This window comes from Alligator sinensis, unplaced genomic scaffold (assembly GCF_000455745.1).
Source record: "Alligator sinensis unplaced genomic scaffold, ASM45574v1 scaffold499_1, whole genome shotgun sequence".
Classification (NCBI taxonomy): Eukaryota; Metazoa; Chordata; order Crocodylia; family Alligatoridae; genus Alligator; species Alligator sinensis.
In genome coordinates this window covers 843,454-849,383 of record NW_005841864.1, presented here as the reverse complement: position 1 = coordinate 849,383, position 5,930 = coordinate 843,454, and positions in this window count along the sequence as shown.

Genomic DNA, 5,930 nt, shown 5'->3' with positions numbered 1-5,930 from the left:
GGAATGGGCTCCCAAGGGAGGTGGTGCTCTCCCCTACCCTGGGGGTCTTCAAGAGGAGGTTAGATGAGTATCTAGCTGGGGTCATCTAGCCCCAGCGCTCTTTCCTGCTTATGCAGGGGGTCGTACTCGATGATCTATTGAGGTCCCTTCCGACCCTAACATCTATGAATCTATGCCTCCAGATTGGTGGGCAGGCTTCACCGATCAAACAGCAGACCCTCAATCCTGGGACTGAACCCAATCTCTGAAAAGGTAAGCCTGCTACATACACTCCTCTACCTGGCCCAGACAATCAACCATCCCCTGGGTCAGCAGTGCAACAAACCAACCTCCTGCACAAAAGACTCTGACATAGACATGGTTACTTAGCTTACAGCCCTAGTTGGAACTACCATATGGCTTCACCTTACAAACAGTTCTCCACCCATGGTCCCACAGCCTTACCCTACTACGAGTCTTGGCTGACCCCTCTACAGAGGTTCTATATCAACAAATTCCCTGACTGGTCAGGAAACTGCCCTTGAGTCCCAGTCCCAATTTTTGGCACTGGATCTGGTTACAGTCCCAAAGTTACAGAGTCCCCATCCTGGCAGAGTCACCAATTGTTGGCACTGGATTTATGACCCAGATACCTTGTTCTGGGCAGACCCAAACCCTCAGATCAACCATGACTTCTCCATTCGATAATAGGAAAATTTCATTGATACACAATGATAGCAGATAAGAATATCTGACAAGAATGTTGACAAGGCAGACAAAATAACCTACCCCCACCCCCCAATTCTACATCTACCAATCCTATGGCTGTCACGGGGGGAAGGTATGTTTGGCCAGTATGCGAGCTTCACGCTGTGGTTCTATCTTGAATGTCAGATGTCAGCAGCCTAGAGGCTGAGGACCAAAGCCCACTCCCACCCAGGGGGTTGGGTGAGACAGGTTTGTGCTATGCCCTCTATCCATGGTGGCCTTCGGGTCCCCTCTTGGGGAGCCTTTGCTGCTCTGAAATCCCTCTATGGAGAAGAGGAGACATTGAAAGCACTTACTGAGAGCTGGCAGGAGCCAAAGAAGGACAAAAAGTTCCCTGGGAGCCGTGGTTCCAGAGCAGCTGCTCTGTGAGGCTAGAATGGCCTTGGAGAAGAAAAAAAGGGAGTGAGAACCCAGATGAGGGGAAGAGGGAGGAACGGAGGGAGCTGCATAGTGTGCTTGAATGTCCCAAGACCCAGGAGGAAGGGTGGGACGGCCGCAGCAGTGGTGAGACAGCAGCCAGATGCCCAGCTTTTTATAGAAATGACCATAAACACCATATTTAAATCAACTATTTAATCAACTATAAATAATATACACTGTACAGTACAAAGCTTTCTAAAGTGTACTGTATATAAATTGATTAAACAGGGCAATACGCTAGCTAATCACATAAAATTGTATTTAATCAGAAGGTGAAGGAACACCTTCATCAGGGTCATGGAATTCAGAAGGGCTTCTTTAGGGAGATTTTGGGGAGACTTAGGGCCACTTGATGGCTTTTTGAGAAACTGATTCAGGGATGTTTGTTTTGCTGCCCTCTTTTTCTCATCATAAATTTCCCTTTAGTGCCGTAAATGCAAGGATTCAGCACCGTAAGTAATAACATGGGTGTAAATGGCAGAGCGGCGCAAGTGTGAATCGCCATAAGTTGAAATGTGTAAGTCGAGGACTGCCTGTATGACATCATGAAGCTGTTCTTGTTTCATTCAAGGTCATCTTTGGTACAGTTAGGGCCACTTTATAGTACTTCAGTGTGTGTATCATCTGTCCCTTCACTTTTAAAAGCACTTTCCAGGTACTTGGAGCACTACAAACATTACATTTATCCATGCCCTAAATATGCTGCTCATTTCCAATTTTCACCTCCTCTCTCAGTGCCTCCCACCCCAAAACCCCCCATGGCCTCCCTCACTTCCTCTGGCACATGCCACTAGCTGTCATCACCAAATTCATCCCTCTGTACTGCTTCTAGGAATGGAAATTTATGGCACATGTGGTGAAGGCAATGGTGCATAGTGGAGGTGGCAGGAGACAGCTTGGGCATTGCAGCTGAGGCACTGCAAAGGGGAGCAGCAGTCCTCTGCTCTAAAAGGTTGCCAATATCTGGTATAGATGGTTAGTGGGCATAGATCTATAAGTGACTGTAAGGGGGTTCTCAGACTTTAAGGGGCTGAAACCCAGCAGCAGGTGGTTAGCAGTTAATAATCTGCTCTGCTGGAAGGCTGGGAACCAGCTGCAACTGATGACTAGTAAATGAGGATGGAATCACAAGGAATGTTAAAAACACCAGAAGCAGTGTGCAAGGAGGGAGAAAAGGTTGCAGTGTTGAGGGAGAAGTATAGAATCTGGGTTGGCTTTCTCAAGGTTTCAAGGAAGACAGCAGGTTTTGGTTTTGGTTTTAGTTTTGGTTTGTTTGCACACTTACTTGTTTTGTTTATTGTGGGGACAAGGTTGCCCCATGTAAAATAAACTGGCTTGAAACCCTGAACAGAGAACTGACAGGCTTGATAAGGAGGCTGGGTAAGTGGCCCACTTATAGTGATGTTACAGTTGCCTGTAAGTATCATTGTTGCTATAACCTGATTTTGGCAAGCAACTAAATCTTCCAAATTGCTACAAGTAGTAGTCACCAGTTCCCACCTCACTGCCTTCAGAAAAGGGTTTCATGAGAGAACTGACTACTGCAAACGTCACTCAGCATTTAGAAACAAATGTATTACAGAATCATACCAATGCTGTAGTATTATATTGTACAGTTCCATTTATGGAACTCATACATGTCCATTAAAATCAACAGAACTACTTCCACGTGTCACAGTTTAAAGGTTGAGTAATTGAGCTATGAAAGAAATGTTGTAATCAATCTTTACTCAACTGAGGAAGACATTTGCTAGTTAGGGGTGGGTGTGTGTGTTCTAAAAAATACAAAATGCTTTATTATAACTGAATAATGCCAGCAGTACCTATCTTTTTGAGTTACTGAAAATCTAGAAATGAAAGTCAATATATATTAGCATGTTACCAGATTTTGAAATAATATAATATTGTGTCCTACATACTAATTAGCTTAGTTCTAGTGTGTCTTGTGATACCAGGAAAGGTTTTGTAATGGGGGCCCCTGCCCCATTATTGGTTGATTGTAGCACTTCAGACTGCTTTGCAATGGGTTCAGAAGGGATGGTTCTTGGAGCCATATAAGCTCCCAACAGGGCAAGGCTGTCTGCCTCAAACAGGGCTGGAATGAAAAGCTCCCTGAAAGGTTGTGAGACTGGTGAATGAGGAGAGCATGGGGAGTGCTTGGTGAGAGAGCACTCAGGAGAGAGTCATGTTTGCTTATCTCTTTTTCTGATATTTGGGAAAAGACGCCATGATGTAGCTCACATGTATAGACAGCTAAGCCAAGATTTCCACATGTATAAATAGCTAATCTAATGATATCTAATGAAAATGATATCTAATGATATTAGATGCCTGGAGGGGGTTTTGTACCCACCTTAACAGGACCCAATTACAAGGATTTGCCTGATGTTAGGTGCTCAGCTTTCTGAAAAGCATCCCCTTTTAAAAATGGTCTCAACCAAGCACCCAAAATCACTACTTAATTTTAAAATTTTAGCCAGGACCTTTGTGCATTGTTAGAAGTACATCTTCAGCCAAAGGAATATGCCTATCTTCTATCCAGGTCTTAAAAAAAAAAAAAAAAAAAAGACTGATAGGGATCAAGGAAATGTGAGGATTCAAAATGATATAAGTATACTCATGTCCTAATGTTTTCAACCTTGCACCAACAAGGAGGGCTTGAGAAAAATTATTAGCGGTTTAATCAGCATCTGGATGGTTTATTGTGTGTGGATATGTGTTGTCCCCTTATATGAGGTGGGTAGGGATGATTCTGCCTCAGGCACTGTTTGAACCCTACTTCTCTATGAGGGAAATTGGCATCCTACCCTCCCCTGGAATGTATTCTGTGGTCTTTTCTAACGATGAATACAAGACACCTGCACACTCCCATAGGCAGGGGTCCAGCTTGCTAATCACAGGACAAAGCTCTCCAACATTTTGATAACATTGTTATTTAAAAGCAGTTTATGCATGCAGCACTTTTTACTGTAAAATTTAAAAAATGAGGCAATAAAAGTTTTTCCTGAGAAATAACTGAATGAAGATTATTAGTTCCTTTGTCTTCACACCATGCGAGCTACTGGTACCATTAAATTTCACTACCATTACCATTATCATTTCCAGACATTGTATGGTGATGGATTGAAATATGAGTTCTGCTTTTCTCCACATAATAACATAGCCTCAGGATGAATGCCATTTCAAGATGCTTTCATTCTAAACCTTGGGGAAAAAACCATAATAATTTAAAACACATCACTTAAAACAATGTATATTAACAAATTGAGAACTCCTCTGTTTTCTTTGGCTTCTGTTTATGTGAAGTATAAAGCCAACTTCTTTCCTTTCACTATTTTCCCAATAACCTAGCTAGGTAAACACTTTTCTGACAGTATTTATAATAGAATAATACATATCCATAGGTGAGAACAAGGACCTCACATAAATTCAAGTATTTTTTTATACACCAAAACAAAAGCAGAAATGGAACAAATAAAATCATGGTTTTTTTTAATAGTAATGGGAATTAAATTTTCAGCTGTGATGGTGCAGAACCCTAATGAGTGCATTTAGCACTTTTCCAGTAGTCAACAAGTTTTTTCTGTGTTGCGGATATATATGAAGATATCAGGATAAGTGTGAAGATACCAGGACTTAAGTTTCATGTGACAATATGAACACTGGACTTAAAGTAAGGTCTCCAGAGGTAGAGATTTGGTATGCTAATCCACTGCACTAGTTAGGCATGCTCCCTGATAGTTCTAAATTTACCTTTCTGTTAAGCAGGACTATTAATACAGTAGAGAAAGGGTGCAAGCAAAAATAGAACCATGGGATTTAATACAAATATACTATACTACTAAAATTAAATTGTAGTTATGATATCTTGGAATTAGAACAATAGCTCAGTTTGTAACATACCATGCTTATATCAGTGCCTCTTGGGCACATCTACATGAGATGTTTACTGCGCAGTTGACCAATTGTGTAGTAAACATCTCAGCATCTATATGTGTGCTCTTATTAGGGTGCATGGTACTAATAAACTCTGCAGCAGCATAATGCTTGTAAAATACAAATACAGTAAAAGCTTTTTTATCTGGCACCCATGGGGAATGGGGGGTGCCGGATAACAAAATATGCCAGTTAATTGAGAGGCCCGAACAGGCGTCTTTGCCTGTTCGGGCCATTGCTTGTCCCACCAAGTCCAGGGCATTGCCACCCCTCCTGCAGCATCGCTGCCCCTCCCGCTGCATTGCTGACAGGGAGGTGGGCCCCATGCAGCCTGCTAGGCCCTGGACCATGAGGGCTTGTCAGCAGGCTTTGCCCCAGGCTGTGGGAGCTCAGAGAAATCGAAAGTGCCACAGTGGGCACTTCTGGTTTCACTTTACCTTACAAGCCGACATGCCGCTTAATAGAACATGCTGGCTTGTAAGGTGCCAGTTAACAGAGCTTTTACTGCATTACCCTGCTGCAGAGTTTTTTTCGCACGCAGCAGCCCATGGATAGATGCTGCCCCACCTCTCCGAGGCATAGGATGCTTCAGTGCGGGGCTAGCCTGCAGGCAGCCCCAGTGCTGAAGTGCACTTGTGCCTCAGCCAGCAGCTCCATACCACACGTGTGCTCGTTGGAACGCACCCCAGTAATCCTAGAACCATAGTTCTGCCACTTCCCTTGTACTAGAGCTCAATCTTTTCCATGGTGACACTTTGCTCCATAAATTGAGTTGCTAAAGCATTTTTGGGGAAAGTTTTTTTTATTCTTTGTAAATCCAAAGTTCC